General features: G+C 40.5%; 1 protein-coding gene across 1 annotated transcript in view; it reads right to left on the reverse strand.

Annotated features, from left to right (window-relative positions):
* LOC117205834 (photoreceptor outer segment membrane glycoprotein 2-like) overlaps window positions 1-22,675 on the reverse strand; it is a 72,424-nt gene that overhangs the window by 22,055 nt on the left and 27,694 nt on the right. The gene's annotated exons all lie outside the window — the stretch shown is intronic.

Genomic DNA, 22,675 nt, shown 5'->3' on the forward strand with positions numbered 1-22,675 from the left:
CGGAGATACATTAACGAGCGAAAGGGTAATTAAAACAAATGAAGTTTGGCGGAGTATTGGTGGAATTACTTGAAAATTCTGACAAATCGATCGGCCTTCGGCAAGCGGCCGTTTTCCAATTCGTACTCGGCCGGTCGACAGAGAGAAAGAAAATTAAGAAAAACACGCTAGGGGTTAATTCTCCGGTCGTTCTCCAACGAGGTTACGCTCGAATCCACTTTTCGCCACCCTCTTTTTCCTCCTCGCCCTTTTTCGTTGTCCATTTATCGTTTCTTTTCGTCTCGTCTATAAAGAGTCGAATGAACTGGATGTTCTCTTCGATCTTCGTTGTTCAGGCTAGATACTTTTCTTAGACTTAGATGATTGTGAAGTTTAATCGATAAATTCGTTGATCGATATACCATTGAGATTTTTCGTCAATTTTATTCGACGAGTATAGCGCAAAAGAATTCTTCACCTTTCTGAAAATATATACTCTACCATATACGTTTAACGTTACTTGTTTAGATGAATTTGTTTAGATTTTCACCATATAATTTTACGTACATCCGATTTTCTTCGGGGAAAAATCCTAGTTTCCAATTTTTTAGCACTTTTGTCTCCATCTCCCACGGATTTTGTATAATAGCAACCGAGACGCACATTGTGCTCGCGTAGATCCGATTACAAGGACCAATTGATTGTATTCACGCACACTCGACATCCCTAATGAATGCTTCAATCCGGTGAATTTCCGTTCGCGGCGCGGTTTCCGCAGGGAAATATCAAGAATATCCTGTCGTTGTTCTCGTTAACTAATTTACGCGAAATCACAGCTTCGATCCGGCTAATTCGCAATTTGGCCGGTATTGTACCACGAAATTTAACCTTCCAGCCTTTTTCAGTCTTCTGATTTCTCTAATTGTACTAATTCGCGTACCGATGAAACGTTCAAATAACTACATGGAAACGTATTGCGGCAGAGAACAAAGTTACAAATTAATTAATTACGAAGCTAAAGGGATGACACTGTGAAGAATTGAAATACGCGATTAAATCGAAAAATTCTCCGAACCTTTACACATGCCACAAACATGTTCAACCTACTAATTAATACGTAAATTTGTTATGGACAGAATCGACATAAAATTACAAAAAGCGACAGAATGTAATTTGAAAATTTGTGTTACGACAATAATTGGTTTACCGTTACATTTTAGTATTTCTGGAATATTTTATCATAAAATTAAAATTCGGAAAGAGGTTACTTTTTGGTGATTCGTTTTCGAAGCCGGTACACGTGCAACGAGTGAACAATTTGCAGAAAAATGAACTTATCTTTCTTACAACGTTTCTCTTCCACGAGGCTATCGCAAAAACCGAAGAAATTAAAGGAGGAATGTCGCTCGCGGTACCTTTGATCGCGTGGATGTTGTGGGTCGTTAATTAAGCCGCGATGTCATCTTCTTCTTCGTGTACACTTCGTGATTGCGCGTTTCCACGTTGAATATTGTAAGTTAGAGTGATGTACGTTGATTACTATCACGATTACTTATGTATTGCGTACAAAATGTTTACCAATGTAACGATTACGAATGCATTTTTAAAGGAAAATAAAAAAAGATCAAGATAAGGTTACAGACGATATAAATGAGATTATATACGAGATATGAGACAGACAATGTAGACGATGTAACAGATGTAAATTACAAAAGTACCATTCAATTTACTTCTGTTAGTCATTTTAATATTAGGTGAAGTAAAAAGTTCTGAGCGCTTTTTCGCTTTATTTCGACGATGAAATTAACATAGTCAAGATTATTCGATTTAGATTAAATATGCGCCGTTTTGTTCGATTACTTTTGTCCATTTTGAAGGCAATTTCATAATTCCGCGGTTGAAGAAGTCCTCGTCCCTATTGGTAAAAAACTTGACCAGCTCATTTTCACAAGCCTCTCTTGAGGCCAGTTTTGTACCATCAAGAAAATTTTGCAAAAACTTAAAAAGGTGATAATCGCTTGGTGCCAGGTCTGGACTGTACGGCGGATGCGATAGAACCTCCCAGCCAAGCTCTCGGAGCTTCTGACGCGTCGTTAAAGATGTGTGCGGCCTGGCGTTGTCTTGATGGAACACAACACCTTTCCTATTGGCCAATTCTGGCCGCTTCTGGTCGATCGCCTGCTTCAGTCTGGTCAGTTGTTGACAATAGAGGTCCGAATTAAGTGTTTGCCCCGATGGGAGCAGCTCATAATGGATGATTCCCTTCCAATCCCACCAAACACACAATAAAACCTTCTTGGCCGTTAATCCACGCTTGGCGATCGTTTGGGCCGGCCCACCGCGATTGGACCACGATCTTTTTCGGCTGTTGTTCTCGTATGTGACCCATTTTTCATCGCCAGTCACCATCCGCTTCAAAAATGGGTCGATTTCGTTACGTCTCAACAAAGAATCGCAGGCATCAATTCGGTCCAAAAGGTTCTTTTGCGTCAATTCATGTGGCACCCATACGTCGAGCTTCTTCTTGAGACCAGCCTTATGCAAATGGTTCCAAACGGTTTTCTGGCTAATCTTCAGTTCCTGGGCAATGGAATAAGTGCTCACATGCCGGTCCGACTCGACGATTTCCATGATTTTATCCACATTTTCGACGATTGGCCTACCAGAGCGTGCCTCATCTTCGACGTCCATATTACCAGAACGGAATCGTTGGAACCACCGCTTTGCTGTTGCATTCGATACTGTACTGGGTCCATAAACAGCACAAATTTTTTTGGCCGCCTGCTCCGCCTTTTCACCTTGGTCGTAGTGGTACTGAAGAATGTATCGAATTTTCTCTTTTTTTATCTCCATTTTCGAACGCTGTAACACACAACTGGCTTCACCGAACACAAAACTGACAAAGAACCTTTTTGATGCGTAATATCACCTTGAAATCGGTGTATACTATGACTCGATGCGATGTGCACATCGTGAGATATGGCTCACTAAAGACATCTAGCGAAAAACGCTCAGAACTTTTTACTTAACCTAATATTCCAGAAATTTGTCTAAAAAGCTTCTCAAATGATACAAATTTTCTAACCTAACCGCAAACGCTATAAACTAATCAATTATATTCTTAATTGTATCATCGATTCATTAATTATTCATTAATCCCTACAATCCATTATATTAATAACTCAAGGATTACATAAAACAATTAATCTTCTGAATATAATATACGAATAAGGAATAAAAAGATTAAAAAAAGAGCATTTCGTTAATTATGTCACACGTTTCCCCGGTACAGAAGGCACAGAAAAGTGAAATCTTATTAATTCAACTACAATTACCCTTCGGCATAGTGGAAGTAATTATAGCACAGCTTCACGCCCACCAGATTATGAGCGAGCACGTAAAGACCGTATAACGTCAGGGTTTTAAACACAAGCCCGAAGAGATTCTCGTCGTCGAAGCGCAGTTTCGTCGCAATCACGAACGAAGCAATCACTCCCATGAAAAACAGCAAGAATCCGATAAGAAGACTCGCTAGAATCGCGAGCACCACGTATCGATGCAGATATTTCCTCTGATTTTTCGTGAATTTTATATCGAATACTGCCATTTTAATAATGTCACCGTGTTTCCTTTCTTTTGTCCCATCAACGCCCTCTCGTACGATTTAATATTATCGGCGAGTTTTGTTTCTTTGATAATTATTAAAATTAGGTATTAAAATAGAAATTAGTCGTCTATTTGAAATTGACATGGATATTTCTATTCGCTGGAAGAACCATGGCTATTCGGCGTAAAATAGAATAATTCTGTTGTTAAGAATATTGTTAAATAAATTATTGTAAGAGAACCCAAGGATGACTGGAATAAATCGAAACGAGGAAGGATCTATAATCTACATCGTCGTCGCTAATTAGTCGTTGCCATGTCGCGTAGTTCGTTCAGAATTCTGGCACTTGTGTCGAGGCCGGTTTGCTGCCGTGTTAAGGATCCGGAATTTCCTCATTCCTGCGACGGAAACTGTACCCGCCGAGGTATTTCTATGGTATCTAGGGAGTCTTCGTAGTGAATCGCGTCCATGTCTACAGGGTGGAACACGCCACCTTACGACAAATCCCTTAACACTTACAGCAGTTCACAAAAATATTCCAAAACTTACGAAAATCTTTTATGAATGCGTTGCTTATGTTATTGTGTACCAATGAAATTTCAAAATGTTTTATATAACACGTTCAATACGGACATATAAGTTCTTTACGGTAAACATTCAAATACATTTTTTAATTTACTACGTGTATCTTCCATGCATTCAAGTCTCTCCTGTTTATTTCACTATCTTTGTTTATTCCTCTTTAAACACAGTTTCCGATAGAAATTATAATACCCACTCTATAGTAACTTTACGTTAAGCAACTATTACGATATAAAGAATCTTGAATTTGTTTCAACGTCGAAGAAATAAAGCCACGGAAACTTCCAAGAAAATTTTAGTCTTCTGCTATTACCTACTACATTAAAACTACCACTTGCGTGAAGGTTAAAACGCAAATTTCCAGTATGCTTAAGCTATCGAAGTTTCTGGTGGACGATGCAAAATCGTAGGATACACGGTAAAAGCGACGAATTGAAGGGAACACGAACAACGATCCTCCCTTTCTCTTACACATTCTCCCTTTCTCTCTCTCGGGGTGAAAATCGTTTAAAACGCGCCGAAAGTTTTTTAATTCCGCGAGAGGATCGTGCAGCCAGGGTTTTTCATTAACAGAAACTACGAAAAATCTGACGATGGGCGGCTAGCAACGGCGTGCTGGACGATTACTTCCAGGTCACCCGGTAAGTGCTAACGCGCGATACCAGCGTTGCTGTAACGGGCATCGTTGCAGGACGAGAAGAACGAGTAAACGAGGGAGTATGGAGGCATTCAGTGTACTCAAGGGTGGAAGTTGCGAAACGTGTACGGTCTCTCGCCTTTTGCTCCCACCCTTTTCTGTTGCCTATCAAAACAGTCGTTTCGTACGGAAATTTCACTATCCTAGTCCGAATGAATATTAATTCAATTCCTCCTGTATCTGATAAAAATCTCAGCGTACACTCCGGTGGGAGGAATTCGTTGTTGCGTGCAATCGGATGGCAGAGTTTTATTTCCCCTTTGTTCGTGGCCACGACGTTTTAATTAATTTTTCCCTTTATCGGAGTGACCGTATTTATTTAGAATTTCTACGTACCTTTTAGCTATCGTATCGGATCGAGGTCTTTTTTATGGCCATGTTACTGGAAACTGCAATGTTTTGGAGAGTAGAATCGAATTAACTACCCATCTCTTTCAAATGGATTATTTAATTCTTAATACGTGGACACGAAATATTAAAAAGACAATGCGCTCTACATATGCTATTTGCGAACGATTTTTTAAAATTAATTCCATCAACAAACGAACTTCTATTAATCTGTAACAAAGTCAAGTCAGAATTTGTAATTCTACCTGTCAATAATTATTCCAACAACATTGAAAATATTCCAAGCAATCATTCACATCGAAACTCTCGATATTCGATATTTACGTCTTACATTTCATAGCACGTTTCGATTAATCGAACGATCTACTGTGGCTGGTCGTATCGATAGCCGCAATACCGGTTGGAAACGCGGGGTAAAAAGCTCCCCTCATAACCGCGATAAATTCATTGACAATGTATGGCCACGGCGCGCCTCGTCCCTCCGGAATAATCAATTACCACAGGATCATTAATTAACTGGGAAAAGTGCAACGATTTAAAGGCAGAGTAACGATGCAAGTGGTACGGTGCCACGGATGAAAGAGGAAGTATAACTGGATGAGCATAAGATGCCCTATAATGAATCACCCTCAGATGATTCAAGGATTTAATGGGAAAATATTTTGTGGAGATAGTTGAAGAATTTTTTTTTCAAATTTGGAAATTGATGCGATTATGGAATTTAGCAGAAGTATCGATTAAATAAATATTTTGCGAAACGTATCGTATTTCTTTAGAACAGAGAATTTTGATTCGATTACTATTTATCTGTATCTACATAATCTTAGACTTTATAATTATTTCTCGAGTGAATATGTAATAAAATTATCAAACGTATACTTCACAATTTCCATCCAAATTCAGAACGAACTAAATCATCCGTTTGCTAGGATGCAATAAATTCTCCATAGAATTCATCCCATATTTGCTACTAACAATAATTCATATTCCTCACAATCAAACCATCAGAGGGTTCTAATCGATCTATTATTCAATCTGTTTATTTCATCAGGCGTAAAACTAAATCTATCACACCTCCGAATAAATCCAAATTCAAATTTGCCAAAATTAACTATCGATCGTTCATCCGTGATAATTCTTGCATTGCGTAATTCGTCGTTGCTTTTTCCCTCTTTTCACCTATTTTTTAACCTTCCCTTTTTCCTCTGTTTATCACGGTAGACACAATTCCCGTTCGCTGGTTAACAACGGCCAATGAAAACGTTTCATTACGCATCGGTGTTCCGTTGTTCGTCGACCAGGACCAGCTTTATCGCGTTTGTTTGCTCTTCTCAGCACGCTGATTTCCGGAAATCCGCGGGAAATCATCGAGCCACCAGTTTAAACGCGGCTTCAGCGACATTCCCGAGAGGATTCGAAGGATCCCACGGTTTAATCGAGCATTGCGACTGCTAAGGGCCGATTCAGCGGGCTCTTTGGTCCAAATTCTGACGTTTCAGAGATTCGATTTTAGGGGCAGAGTTTTATGGAGATTCTGTGTGCTGAGATCTAACCTTGTTACCTGAGATCTACCTAGCCGTATTTGAGCTTGCGAAAATTGAAAAATGTTTAATCCATATTCGAGGATTTTTCGTTATACAGGTTTTTTTATTCCCGAGGAATTCTATTATTTAGAAAGAGATGTGGGAAAGTAATTTGTTATATGTCCGAGAAGTGAACTTGATGACAGTCACTGCACAGGATTAATCACAAGCATCGCCGAATAAAATTGATTTGTTTTATCTCTCAAAGATTATTCTTTAACAATCGTACCGTTATTTTCCCAGCTTATAAATCTTTTATCTCAGAATATCCCATGCCCTCGATATTTACAGAAATCAATGACAAAATGCACAAAATATTCGCGCAAATAGTGGCGTCGTAATCATACAATTTCACGTTACAGGTTTTGTTACCTGCTGTAATAGGAGAGAAATAACGTAAGCTGACAGATCGGAAGCGATCGATTCAATTTTCAATCAATTTTCTCCATCGATATAGTTAGGATCGAGGCGACAAACGCGTGTGGCAACTCAAACAATCAAACGGAACAAACGGCCCGCCTAAATCGTGCCAATCGATCGGTCCTGGTTGACCAGCGGATCTATGCCTCAATTAACACCTGGCTGGTGCGTGCGCACCGGTCGCAATACATCGGAATCAATCCTCATTAGCATAGGTTTTAATTTAATTGCCGCGGGGAACGAGCAGCGCCACGATACCTCGTTATTTTTCTCGATCGAGTTCGTTTCTACCGGACACCCTGTTACTTCGTGTCCAATCCGGTGACCGTGTTCACCGTGAAATGCTAAATAGCTTGGATTTATCGCTTGCAAAGAAATTCTCCGAGGAAAGTTGCACCTTTTTTTTTACCTTATTTTACAATCGAAATTTTTATCAATTTCTTCTTGCGCTTCAATATTACGCCGTTAATCTTCTTGTTCGACTGTATTTGGCGGTTACATTTTTTTACACTTTTGATTTACATTCTTTTGTAGATTATATCAGGACATTTTCGATTATCAATGTTCTTAGTTTATACTTACAATGTTGTACGATGCTAGTTGAATTTTCTTCTTTTCCCTGATTGACCAAAGTTTTCGTCAACGCAGAACGTTCTCTTTTTTTCTTTTCTTAGGTATTATTTCATGATCGCACAGACTGACGACAGACGGCAGTAAATTACCACGAATTCAGCTATTCTTCGCGCGAGCTGGCGGAGATCCGCGCGCATTTTATGAAATCTCGCGGGCTAATAGCTACGGGTGGATAAGATGCGGGCCTCACGAGCTCGTAAAGAGGAAAGACGGTTCTTATGTAGCAGGGCGGGGGGTAAAGAAGCCGGCTCGCGAATTATCCTTCTAGCGAGAATGGTGAAGCGAATTCAGGCGGGCGATCGACCGTGACGAGTCACGCCTTTCCGTCAGAGAATCGGGAGAAGGGAATTTTTCTCAAAAAATATTCTCTTTTCCTTAGATCGGGATCCTCTGATCTCGTGATTTAAAACGAGCCAACTGGAAATGTCGGAGAAACGAGATAAAAGGATTCGACGATCGAGAAAGATTTCAATATTCTGCTATTAATTTCCGACAAGATTTCTCGTAATAGCGAATTCTCCCAAAATATATTCTCAGTCGAAGCGTTTGGAATTACCACGCATTTGAGAATTAGAAAGACGAATAAATTTAGAATTTTCTTTATCTTCGATCCAGTATGGATTTTTAATTAAGAATGTAACAAAGTAAAAAAGGATATATGGTGTTTGTTACGACCGTTCGCGGAGAGACGCGGTCGCGAGGAAAACGCGTCAGCGAGAGGCGTAAATTCTCGCTACGATTCGGGTTAATCGACGCCGCGAAGTAGTCGTTCCCCTGTTTCGGTTAAGATAACAGAGGTGGTTAAATGAATATGACACAGTAGAGTAAGTTATATTTCACCGTTTATTCCAACAACTTATAACGAAGGCAGTTGCGCTGGTGCGTATGTACGAGATGAGTGAGTGACTGATCTACGGGTGTGTATACCCGGTTAAAGGATGTTGACCGTTCGAAGGATGTAAAATCAGTACTGTCTTGGGAGACGATGCTGTGTCGGAGGAAAGCTAAGGATGGGTGTGTCTAGCGCACGGGGCCATCGGATTTGTTGGTGACGATTTTAGTTAAGAGAGTGAGGGAAATAGGCTTCGTCGTTAATTGGTTAAACGAAGGGTCTTAACCGCCCTCGAGAGAAAGTGGGTAGTAGGAGGAAAGTTGCATCATCCCTTGTCACGCCGTGGTAGACAATAGTCTTTGGAAATTCTTCGGAAACAGACGTTTGTTTGGTTTGAAGGACCTTTACTAGGAAATCTATGAGATTTATGGAAGGTACTTGAGACTGTTGAGGGTACGCAGTGAGTATCCGAAGACATCTGGTTGCCATCTTGCCCGCGGTGTGTGGCCTCGGCTAGGTAGAGTGTTACGCGACGTAACAGTATTTATTTTGCGAGGAATTTATTGAGAAATCTACAACAACAAAGAGAGTTTACAACATCTACCTTAAATTGTAATTTTTATATGAAAAAGTCATATGTTCTACTAATCAATAAATGAATAAATCAAATAAATGAATAATGTCTGTTTTCTGGTATTCCTGGCAAGAGTTTAATAATTAAACAAATTAGAAAATATTAGACAAAAATGAGAGATGTTAAAAAGCTAAAAGATTATCAAATCACAAAAATGAAGCTTTCAAGAACGAATCAAGAAGAATCAGCTAAATGACTATAAATTTAACAACAAAAGGACTATAGTGAACGTACACGTATAGAGGCAGTCCGATTATAGAATACTAACAGAGGCTTCCTTTTCCTTCATGCAACAGTCGAATCGTGTCACGATTCCCTCGTCGAATTCGACTCGCATTATGCACGCGTAGAACGTGGAAACGCTGACGAACATAATCGCATTAAGGTCGCGACAAATTTCGACGCTGCCTGGATGCTTATTGCTTTGCACGTACCAGGATGCATACACGAATACGTTGAATCAAGCGCAAACGCGATAAGGGAATCCGTGCTCCTTCAAAATTTCGACGAAACAACCTGCACCACGAACTTTCCAAATAAGCTTTAAGCTTATTAGCTGTATTTTAAACGGCGTTCGTTCGTTTTGTTTATCTATCGCGAATGTAACCGGAAAATTTCTGGAAATAGATCTTTCACGGAAAAAGGATAAGATTCTTCCAGACATTTTGATAGGATGACGATTTTTCTATACGCGCGACACGTATAAAAAGTTCTTAGAGAAAGATGCATAAGTATTTTATGAGAAAAAATTCACCTTTTAGATACAGTATTCTAATATATCGATGTAAAATTTCCTTTACAGTTGATCCAAGTCATAACCGAAAGAACTGTTGCGATAATCAGGCAAGTAGCACTTTCCATTAAGGTAAATAAATAACTAACTGACCAATTGAAAATCAATCACAATCAAATGAGTTTTAAACACGCGGTATAAAGTTATAATTTATGGAACGTTTGTCACGTATCGCAGAATGCGACATTCGTTTCTACAATGAGTAATGCTCGTTCCGAGCTGCGCTGTTACTGTAGAATCCCGCGTGGAAACTTTGTTCATATATATCGGATGTTATTGATATTTTAACTATTCTGCTGTTCATTTCGTTTCCGATAAAGCTGTCTCGATTTGATTATAAATTCTGGTTAGCGTTGTTTATTTGAAGGAAATTTGTTTCCAGTTGTTCGGCGAAATTAATATTAAATTTATTAACAAGTTGCTCGAGGATTCTCCTACAAATTGCATCTTGACATAAACGGGGCTAAAATTAAAAAAAGAACCAAAGGAATGAAGTTAATGGAGCTGGAACTTGCAAGCATAAGTTTTCAAAGCTCTCGGTCGACTGCTTGCTTTTAAATACACTGCCGCTCAAAAGTTTGCTATTATTGTTTGATAAGAAAGGAACTTGGATTCGTTAATGGAAAAAGTACGAATGTTCTAGCCTTTGAGTAAATTAGTACACGAAGAAGATTGAACTCTACAGAGTTAGACAAAAAACATACATATTTAAAGAAAACGATGCTGATATTTCAACTGTTGACCCCCGTGGTTGATCGAATATCGTTGTATCTTGCGCGTGACGCGCCGATTAACTAAAAATAGCTATCTATCGATGAGTGTCGATACTGTGACAAATGACGACCAAAGAGGACAACTAGCAACTCAAAATGACGATTAACCATCAACTAGTTATGTCTAAGAGACAACCAATTTCGCAGTCACCTCCTCCAGTCGGTCTGTAGCGAGACGTACTGCTCGAACAGGTGTAAAAAAGTTAGTCGCTGATGGATGACGGTTTGGCAATAGGATGATTCCGCCAGGTCAAAACTCGGTGTTACGTTACGATACGTTTTTTAACAAGAGAACGAACAATGACCGGCTTCTAACGAGACGAATTTCTACTAACTGCCGTGCATAGTGTTATGTCGGCCGACTCTTTATCCAGATCGGGACACACACCGCGGTCAAGATAGCACCCAGATGTCTTCAGATCACTTACTGCGTACCCTCAATAGTTTCAAGTACCCTCCATAAATCTCAGGAATTTCCTAGTTAAGATCCTTCAGACCGAACAAATATTCTTTCACTGAACTGTTTTCTAAAGTTTATTGTCCACCACGGGTTGACACGGGAAAGTTGGTTTTTCTCAAGTATGAGGCCTCCCACTAGCAACTTTATATCGAGGGAGGTTAGCATCCTTCCTCACCCACCAACATAGCAAATAACCAATTAACAACGAAGCCTACTTCCCTCACTCTCCCAGCCAAAATTGCCATCAACAAACCCGATGGTCTCGTGCGCTGGACACACCTATCCTTAGCTTTCCTCCGCCACAGCATCGTCACCGAACTTGACTGATTTTCCATCTTTCAAACAGTGAACATCTTTTGACTGGGTTTCCACCCTTAGATCAGTCACTTACTTAACTTATACATACGCACCAGCGTAACTATATTCTTTACAAATTTGTTGGAATAAACTGTAATTTATAACTTGTTAGATCAGTGTCATATTTAATTTAACTACCTCTATTATCCTAATCGAAATAGGGGATCGATCATTTCGTGGTGTCGATTATCTAATCGTAACGGGAATTTACGACTCCCGTTAACGTGCTTCCTCGCGATCGCGTCTCTCCGCGAGTGGTCGAAACACGTAGACTAAGGAAATTTGTCGAATAGCGAACTAAAATGTATATGATGCTTCGCTGTATCGTAAAGTCACCGCGTTGCATTCTTCAACACAAAAAAAATCATCTTAATCCGAAAAAGATGACGCGCAGAGTTCCGAATGTATCTGTCAAGGAGTTCGGTTTCCACCCACAGAAATCATTCGTTGCTGATCGTCGCGAGTTATTAAAGTCAAAACTAGATTGTCACCAGACTTCACTGGCATGTTCCTCAAACGCTGTTAAATATTGAGCAGTCGCCGGGTGGTCGCTTAACGCGAAGGCTATAGGTTCGTTTGACCGTCCTCGATGGTTCCTCTGGAAGACCTTGGGGAGCGTATCGCGGGTGGCAGTCATTTGAATTTCGAAACATCTCCAGAGGGGGATTACGTTTCGCTGTACATGCAACTTTCCGCTCCTACGAGTTCATGCCGGTCGGGACGCGGATCCATTCGATGATGAGATCGGCTGGAAAGCAGTCGATCTTACCAGACGAGGAGAATAATTCCGTTCCACTGTTCTTTCCCTGTGAAATAATGGCTTTCGTCGGAGGGACGACAACGAAAGAAGAAGCGAAACGTAAATAGGAGATGTTCCTTTAAAAGATGAGGACAGAGAATGTCTGGTTGATGAGGTGGAGGAAAAGGGTGAGTTTCAAAAGGAGGAAGGGTGAATTCTGGCAGACTAGTCTGGAGGCCGCGTCGTTTGTTCGCAGGGTGAGTGAGAGTGAGAGTGAGAGAGAGAGAGAGAGAAAATAGAAGCTAGTCCGCGAAATGTAGCGTTTCCACGTGAAACGAGTATCGGCTGGTGTTTCGTCCATTTCACGGTCCACAGTACGTCGACGTTACGTTCTCATACGGTTCTATGAACAGCAGAGGATTAGTGTGGTTTTGTCGAAGGCGAACGTCGACGAAAATCGCTCGATAAATGTGAGTTCATATAGAATAAAGTTTGTCTTTATTTTATGGTGATTTCTGCCGCAGACGAGTGTGCGACTCTAATGGGATATCATGCTGGAAAGATAAATTGTAATCACTGGATTGTAATATTCGTATACAGTTGTAAAATATAATATTCGATCATTTATCGACACCTTTTACGAATATATCGTGTGTGTTATACGAAACATTTTGAAATTTGGATAATTTGGAAATCCTGTATAATAAGACGTATTTTTCTATAAAAATTCCTGTCTTGTAACGATTTTGATACAAAAGTTTGAAATTAAATTTACTGGGTCTCGCGCAAACTGTTTTCAAGAGATACAAAAACCGAGCCGCGTTTCTGATTGTTTTATCAGCTCTCTGTTACGTATCACATCGGCGATTTCCGATAACTCGTTCGGTGTTTAAGCTCCGCATGCGTCTACTTCTTCTGTCGCTACTGATTCAACTGATTCGAGGTTTTTTTTCGTTAAACCGAGAATCGAGAATGTTGAAGGTTTCGTACAGAGAGGCCACTCCCTCCACCTCTGCTTCCTCTTTCTCTCTCGAGTGTTTCATTTTGCTTTTCTCTTGTATTTATTGTTTCACGTGAAAGCACAATCGACTACGTGAAATATTTTTCCACGCTGCCATGCCAATTTGCAAATCAATCTATCCCCTCGTTAAATATTTACCTATCCGAGGATGGCTACAAAATAAAACCTTCTAAATTCTATAAATAACTTATTGAATTAAGATCAATATGTACTCAGATATCCAACTCCATTTCAATATAAAACTTCTGCTTCAAAAGTCAGCGTACGTATTTCTCCAACGCTTTTCATTCTACTCTACTCTTATCTTTATTCCTTCAAAACACGTTCAAAAAATCTCCAAATTTTATACAAACACTCCCTCGCGGGTAGAGGAAATCATATTCTTTAAAGCGCATTTTGTTTCGTCCCGATATCACGATCCGTTACGGAGATACAGCCTTTGAAAGCGCGCGGTTTGAAACGCACGAGACGGCGTGAATGGCAGCCGAAATTCCCGGAAATAGCGTGACCCATTTTTCCCCCACGGCATACGCACGCGGCGTAGTAGTAGTAGTATTGGATAGTAGAAAAAAACCGCTGACTCGGCGTCCGTCACTGACCAGCGCACAAGTGCCAGGCGTGAGATAGGTCAGTGCTCGGGAGTGAGGGAGAGACGCGAGTCGCGCGACGAGGATGGAGACAGCGAGACGGCAAAAATTACGTTTGGATTTAAAGGACGATATCTCGGGAACGGAAAGTCGTATCGACTTGGGACAAAAAGCATTTTAAACGACAGAATTCCGTGCTTCTTACCAACTTCGTAACAGTTGGCTCTGAATTTTATTCCTTGAATTATGCAGCTTCTCGTTTTAGATATTTTTAATTCGTTATACGTAGTTGTTGACGTTATTTGATCGATTATTTATGACTGTAAATGGACTTCTCATGTGCAGCATTATTATCAGCGATGGGAACAAGGGTGATACAAGTTTGAGTCCAACTGTAGAGTTTGGAACGTGACAAGAGTACGGCATAAGCTCGGTTATTAGAAATTGTGATTAACGAAAAATTTGCAAATGGTATCTTGTATGAAAGATTGAGAAATAAGAATAGTGTTACGTCGCGTAACACTCTACCTAGCCGAGGCCACACACCGCGGGCAAGATGGCAACCAGATGTCTTCGGATACTCACTGCGTACCCTCAACAGTCTCAAGTACCTTCCATAAATCTCATAGATTTCCTAGTAAAGGTCCTTCAAACCAAACAAACGTCTGTTTCCGAAGAATTTCCAAAGACTATTGTCTACCACGGCGTGACAAGGGATGATGCAACTTTCCTCCTACTACCCACTTTCTCTCGAGGGCGGTTAAGACCCTTCGTTTAACCAATTAACGACGAAGCCTATTTCCCTCACTCTCTTAACTAAAATCGTCACGAACAAATCCGATGGCCCCGTGCGCTAGACACACCCATCCTTAGCTTTCCTCCGACACAGCATCGTCTCCCAAGACAGTACTGATTTTACATCCTTCGAACGGTCAACATCCTTTAACCGGGTATACACACCCGTAGATCAGTCACTCACTCATCTCGTACATACGCACCAGCGCAACTGCCTTCGTTATAAGTTGTTGGAATAAACGGTGAAATATAACTTACTCTACTGTGTCATATTCATTTAACCACCTCTGTTATCTTAACCGAAACAGGGGAACGACTACTTCGCGGCGTCGATTAACCCGAATCGTAGCGAGAATTTACGCCTCTCGCTGACGCGTTTTCCTCGCGACCGCGTCTCTCCGCGAACGGTCATAACAAATAGAGAGATGTTATTTATGTTGATTTGAAAGCTCTGCTGTCTGTTCGATAAATTAATTAATAAAATGGTTCGAAGTAAATTATTTTCTATCGTACGAAAACGAAGCCTCTTTGATCAATCGAAAAATTCGATTAGTTCATTCGAGGAATTTGGAATGTTTTAGGCGTTTGAACCTCTGTTGATAGAACATCAAAAGAGTTACGTTATACACAGACGATGAATATAACTGGATAAAATTTTCAAGAGAAAGATTACTAGAGAAGTTCAAAGACAATATAACGAGGGAATTGGTTTTCATCATTTTCGTACGTGAGCCAACTATATTTGAATTTCTATCTAATCTTTCAATCACCGATTATTATACAATCACAACGAGCGAAATCATTCAAAGTTTCTCAGAGAAAGAAAAATTCCAGAGGATCTGCAAGCTACGGTTCGTCAACGCTCATAGTAAGACCCATCGTAGAACGAGAAATTCAAATCTTACAAAAGCTTTTACATTCCCTCACTGTGTCTGCAACTCACCTCGCGTTTGTGATTCGCTTCCTGGCTCTAGCTCACGTTGATGGTAAAGTTTTCATCGGTATCACTCTCGATGGATGCGGCTGCGTCTCCGTTTTCCGCGGCGAACTTCGATCATTCCCAACTTTGTCCCTGCCATCGATCTCGTCTTGGCGTCCCATCGACATAAATTAACCGACATGGAATTTCGTGATATTCTCCGTTTCCCTTAAAGCGTTTCCTCCTCTATCTCTCTTTCTCTCTTTCGCCACTGTTGGTCAACTACAAATCACAAGATGTTGGGTCGTGGAGAGCTTTTCGTTCCTTCGACGATGCAACAAACAAATAAAGTAATAATAATTGGCCTACGGATATTTATGTAAATTCATATTTTTGCACGATCGAAGAAATGAGATTTCGGAGGAAACTGAGTTCTTTTTTTACCTTAATAAAACATGTTTATCACATTTCGCCAAATTTCTCCGTGATACCACGAATCCTAGTCTGCCAATGCATTTCCCAAATTGTTTCCCGCTTGCTTCGCGATACTTTGCTATCGACACTTTGGTACAAAGCTTTGGCAATTCGCTTAGTTCTCTGTACAATACGAAGTTTACGAAATGTTTACGAAGGCTAAGAAGCGTAGAAGATCGATACGCTATTTCGTAAATATCCATTTCGTAGAGAGACGTTCCCGAGTCCCGTGAATTTTATTGCATGGGCGAAGTGCTCTCGCCAGTTGGTTTCCTCGGTGTGCAACCCTCGACGACCGGGGATGCTAAGAAACAACGGCCGGTAGATTATCGTTCTCGCGTTTCATTGTAATTCAACGGTCCTCTCGTGTTAAGCGCTGCACTAGCTGCTTCCTGGCTGTGAACGGAAGCTATTTGGGACCGAGCAACTCGAGAAAATAGGCTAAACTTTTTCGTGTTCCTCTAGGAAGCCGTTAGATCTCATTTTGAAGGATTCTGATCCAACTTGATGATTTATAATTTCAGATAAAATTTGTGGAAAGCGAAAACACCATCTTTAATCGAGTATTCTCGTCGGATTCGATGGAAGATTTTCGAATCTTCACTTTATCGGACACTGCAAATTTTCAATTCCTTTTTCACTTTGTTCCTTGAACGTAAAACTAATGCTTTTTTTTAAACAAAATATCCACACTTATAAGCAGTTAATCAGGAAGATTTCCTGAAATATCTTCGAAGATGCGTCCTTCATTCTTGCTTTCCTTTCTCGTGTAAGACCGTAAATCATCGATGTCCGCGTATTCTCGTGATTGCACTCCGCTAATCGGCCAGCACTCTGCTCGGCCAATTATCATTAAATCGCATGTGCACACACGCGACGTTCAACCGGCGCGAAACGTGGAACGGCTGGGAAAATTGTTTAACGTTGGAAAATTGGTGCAGCGTGCAAGTGTTTCTGATTCAACGACGTCCACGAAAATTGCCCCGGATACGGTACATATTTACCAGGGAGGCCAGACCAGAAATTTATCGTTCGATCGACCATCATCGCCAGAGAAATACACTTATCCTGATTTATCGCGCTCGCGAACAAATACGCGCTAGCAAACGTGTAACACGCGTCTCTCGTTAATCCGCCTCCTGGCAGCTGACGATTTTTTCGTCAATTAAACCAGCTACAACACCCCTTCCCCCACTCCTTTTTGATCATGTGTTCGTTCATCCTTCCGAATACAGCTTTTAATTCACTCGTTTAATCCCCTTTGTCACTCGAAAACTCTCTCTTCACTTTTTGCTTCATTGTTTTTTATCTTGTCTTTTTTTATCGGAGTTATATCGATAGTACGGGGGAAACTGTAGAGCCTTGTACAGAGATTAAGAGTTTTCTGTCTCCTGTTACAGAATTATCCTCTGTGATCCCGAATTAATCTTTAATTACAGGGGGACACGAAAGTCGAGCATAAGTAGCAAATGTACAGGGCAGTTTTTTGACTGGTTTATCATTACTCTTTTACTTAGATTTATTCTCTGTCGAATAGTTTGGTGATTTTGTTAGTGAGTAGACCACGGATATTTATGCAAATGAATAATATTTCGTGGATAAACTTAAAGAAATGGAACGTAACAGATTTGTCTCGTTTACTAAATATTACAATAAATATGCATCGTACTTGGGAGATTTTATATATTACCTGTATTTTTCTAATTTCAGAATTCCCATAAATAGTTTAGGTAGAGATGAAGGGTACAATGGTAGGTTTCGTCAAGATAGTCCATCTCTTCTCCACATTAATCATCCACAGTCGCTAGGTTTTGGGAAGAGATTAGACATCAAACCGCTTCCATCTTCTCTACGATTCCATCTCAGTAGACCATTCGGAATGTTCTTCCTTATCCGTCATAACGACGATCGTTTTCCTCGATCTTCCCAATTTACGATATTCATCGCGACTCTATGAACTCGATAAACCCTCGTTCTACCGAGATTGCATTACACGACCATGACGAACTGAATATTTCACAGAAAGACGACATTCGTGTAACCTAATAAGGACGATCGTTCCTTTTATCGGATGTTTAGTTGCAGACAATAAATCATATTTATAGAAAAAGAGAAAATAGATAGTTAAACAATTTAATTTAATGTTCGAGCATTCTTTTATAAAATGCGTTTGTTTACGTTTAGCAAATAAACCAGCGTTTTGCAAAAGTTATTGGAAAACAAATTAATATTAATAATATTGAACCAAATAAATAGTTCAAATTAATACCAAATGTTTCTAAATTTAATGCATTTATTCCTTAGTAAAAAATTACGAAATGATACGAAAGTAATCCCAATTTAAATTAATCTTAAATTAGGTCTATAATACAGGATCGTTACTGTGATAATGACTAAGTATTCCTAGCTTAAGAGTATTAGAGCCTTGAATTTTCAAGTTATAGTGAAGACACATCATATATCTTTTACCGCAAGATAAGTCTAAATTATTATACGCGAACGCTTCATTAATCATACGAATACAAGATTGTTTATCGTTTAGTCTATCTAAATAAATTTCACCATCATCAATCTAATACGTTAATAGATATTGATACTTTTCGTTATGTAATACCATGCATTGCAAGGTAGACTTCACTACCAACTTCAAGAAAAACAGTATTCCTTGTACTTATTTCAATTAATAATTATTCTTCTCTTTATCGTAAAATTGTTAAGCTTCAAGTTTTTAGGTTTTCAAGTTTTCGAAATAATACTAGATCTTAAGAATCTTTTCTATAGAAAAATTTTATCTTACCTTACCAAAGCACGATTCACGATCAACGACAAACAATCACCCCCATAAATATCCAACTCGTCCTTTTTCACTTAGAACCGGACAACCTATTTCAGAAAAATTCTCAAACAGCTTGTTATCTTGCCCACCATCAATTTCAAACAATAACGAGGCCAACTAGCTACTTTTCTACTTAATCGGAAGGAACGTAGCGCGCACGCAGGCTGTTTCCAGTTTTCCAGAGAAACTCTCGTAGAATTCGTAGGAATTGTACTACAACTTGTGCCTTTTGTTTTTCTTCAACCTGCTCGTCGTACGTTTCTCGTAGGAGAGAGAGAGAGAGAGAGAGAGAGAGAGAGAGAGAGAGAGAGAGAGAGAGACAGACAGACAGAGAGAGAGAGAGACAGACAGAGAGAGACAGAGAGAGACAGAGAGAGACAGAGAGAGAGAGGGGGGGGGATGAAAGAATAAGGAAAAGGGGTGGTGAAACGCGAAAGGAGTTGGCTTGTCCGCGTGAATTGCGAGCACGCAGACGTTACAATATCCAGCGGCAACGATTCTTCCGCAGGCCGCTAACTGGAACTCACTGCATTAAAGTTTACCCCCGCCGGTTCTTTCTTATCATAATCGCATTTGTGGATAATGGGCCAGGGATAATTTGTTATCGCGAGATGTCATGGAGCAGAAACTTTTTAAATTACTTCGTTCCTTCGGACCAACTTTTCTTCCCGCCGCCATGCACTCCCCCCACCCTCAACCTCCACCCGTTATTCCACGTCTTTCTTTCTGTTCTCGCACAATTCCACACCCTTTAGTCTCGTTCCGCTCTGTCTAACCCCGCACTGACTTTTCCACACGAGTTCAGTTGCCAGAGATATGAAATCACCGGTTAGTACATTCGGGTTACATTGAAATCATCCACTAAGATTTCACCGATACAGATTTTATTCAGTAGAACTCGCTAAAATTAGTCTACACCGATCACCATACTAAGGAACAATTACAAGATATTAATGTTAATGACATTACGATACGTCACATTTTCTACTTATTACAAGAATATTTTTGCACAATATTTACGCAGCTTAATTTAATTTACGCAGCAAATTAATTTAAATTAATAAAAATTATCGGATAATACTTATATCAGCCTAATTGTTTCAATATCGTTGTCGGTAGAGATTGTTTGTGAATTTCGCTCGATTCTCTGTTGTGAAATTCGCTCTGTCACTGATATCGACGTAACACGAAACGTTCACGCATGGAATACAATACGGAGATATTTTTCTACCCATTATTCTACCTTAACCGCTGCTCTTTTCCCATTTCTTCTCTTTCTTGTTCCAATCCTTGTCTCAAACAAGGCAGCGGAGACGCATTCAACTCGAAGACGTCGCGTTCTTAATGCGTCGCGATGCACGGGCAGCTGGTTGTTTGCCTCGAAAACGCGGCCCGTTTAGCCAGCGTGGTTCGACGCGTAAATACTCGCCGCATCCGGCCACTAGCTTTTACACGGATTGTTTCGTTGCCAGACGGAAGAATCGGTATAAAGTGGAGGACTTGGTACGAGGCGAAGACAGTAGGAGGAAGTTGCAGAGTCGAGAAAGTTTCGGCAATTCGCGATGGTTTCGAGAAACGAGCTACCGTCTCATAACTTCCGTCATGGCAAACGTTTCACAAAGGAACACGCCGTTTCCTGGATCCTTTTCCACTTCGAAAGGACGACGCACTTCGTGAAGGTTCACTGGGACGTGGCCGATTTTAGGAAACGGCTGAAAATTGCGCGCTTGTTTCCGGTTTCCGTAGTTTCGTAGATTCCTTAAATTCCTTGGCTGCAACTAGCGAGAGGTTTACTTTCAGCAGTAGTACGAGTCAATAATTCACCGGGCAATATTGCCGGTGCTTGCGTTAGTCAGTGGTACGACCAGATGATTTATCGAACGCCCCTCCGGCGCAGTTGCTTATCTACGTCGCGGCGGAACTAGTCAATGCTCTTTCTCTTCCGCCGTGTCTCTAAACCGTCGCTTTAACTGTGACGGCAGTCGATAATTTAGCGTACACGCTATAGCTTCATTCTTTTTCTGATATTTTGTCATCGTATGTTTTCTGCTAAGGAATATTGAGCTACAGCTAATTTAATCCGCGAGTGTAATTGATCTCTGTATTGAGAATCTTGCCTCGATAAGCAGTTGAGAAACGAGCAAATCGTTCTACGTTATCTCCGAATTACTCCTACATCGAAAACTATCGTTCGCTGAGAGCCTCTCGAATCAAATATCCACCGGAAGTGAAAATGACCAACGACGCGGAATATCGTCAGGGAATATTGTGAAACATTCCCGCGTACGCGCGCGTCAGAGAGAGAGAGAGTGTGTGAGAAAAGCTGCATAGTGACCTTTCCAAGCAAAACCGGGAAAAAAGAGAGAAGAAAAAAGCCGGGTTGGAAAAAAAGATAGAAAAAAATGAGAAAACAATCGCTGCCGGACGAAATACCTTCCAGGATCGCTTTTTCATCCCTCGATCGTGGCTGTCGAACCGTCGGAACGAGACGCAGGTGACCGGCCGTGAATCGAATAATCCGGATAACGGCGGATGCATTTTTTTTCCATTTTCCCGATAACCCTGAAAACAATGTTGTATCAGTGCACGTGCGCGCGCGCTCGTCTGCAGGAACGCACTGTAGCTCGTCACGAGCTACGTGAAATCGGTGAATTACATTTTTACACCTTTTGACGAGGCTTTTCCTCCCTTTCCTCTCTCGCTTTCGTTCTGTCTCTGTTCGTGGATTACGATCCGGTCGACCGACCGGCAGAGAAATAACGCGGATTTCTCGTCTGTTGATTCGGCCGCGCTGATTGTGCCTGTGATTTACATCGGACGGCCCTGTAAATTTTTCGTGCGACGGTACGTTCGCCTGAAACTCGTACTCGTCCTGTATTTCGATCGCAACTGAAAGAAACACCGTGTTTTTTCCCTTTATTGCTGCCCGCTCTCGAATCGTCGAATTAGCGATTGAACGCGGCGGCGAGTAATTGAGTCGTACTACTTGCAACTCCATACTGATTTGGTGGATTATTCCTGCTATTTGCTGAATGTAATTACAAATAAAATACATGACAGAAATATCATTGGAAAGTAAGAATGAGAAAGAAGAAAACTCGTTTTTGTAGCGTAGAGATATCCGTCGACCCATATTAATTGCTTAATTGACCAAATTAATTGGATTATCGGTATATCGGTATTACCTGTTTAATGTAGTTCCAGATAGAATACATACCTTAAATATAATGGAAAATTAGAATTAAGAACAAGAGAAAACGTTTTTCTACTATAGCGTAGAGGTAATCGTAGACTCGTACTACTTGCAACGACTTTTCTCCGATTAGCGAAGCAATCCAAATCGAAACGATTCGAAGTTAAGGAACTTGAAACTGATTTGCTAGCGCGGAGTTGTTTTATTTTATTTATTTAAAAAAGATACGCTTCTACCATTCTTCCACGCATTGAGCTCTTTATATAACATCAAAATACACGACCGCGATCACCCTGAAGGTATAGTAATCTGAATTCGATCGTGGTCCACTAATATCGCGGCCAATTTCAAGGTGAATTAAATCAACGTGATCGAAATTTAAATTGGCCGGAGCGCGGCGTTACAAACTGCGC

Source organism: Bombus bifarius, unplaced genomic scaffold, assembly GCF_011952205.1.
Source record: "Bombus bifarius isolate JDL3187 unplaced genomic scaffold, Bbif_JDL3187 scf7180000007993, whole genome shotgun sequence".
Taxonomy (NCBI): domain Eukaryota; kingdom Metazoa; phylum Arthropoda; class Insecta; order Hymenoptera; family Apidae; genus Bombus; species Bombus bifarius.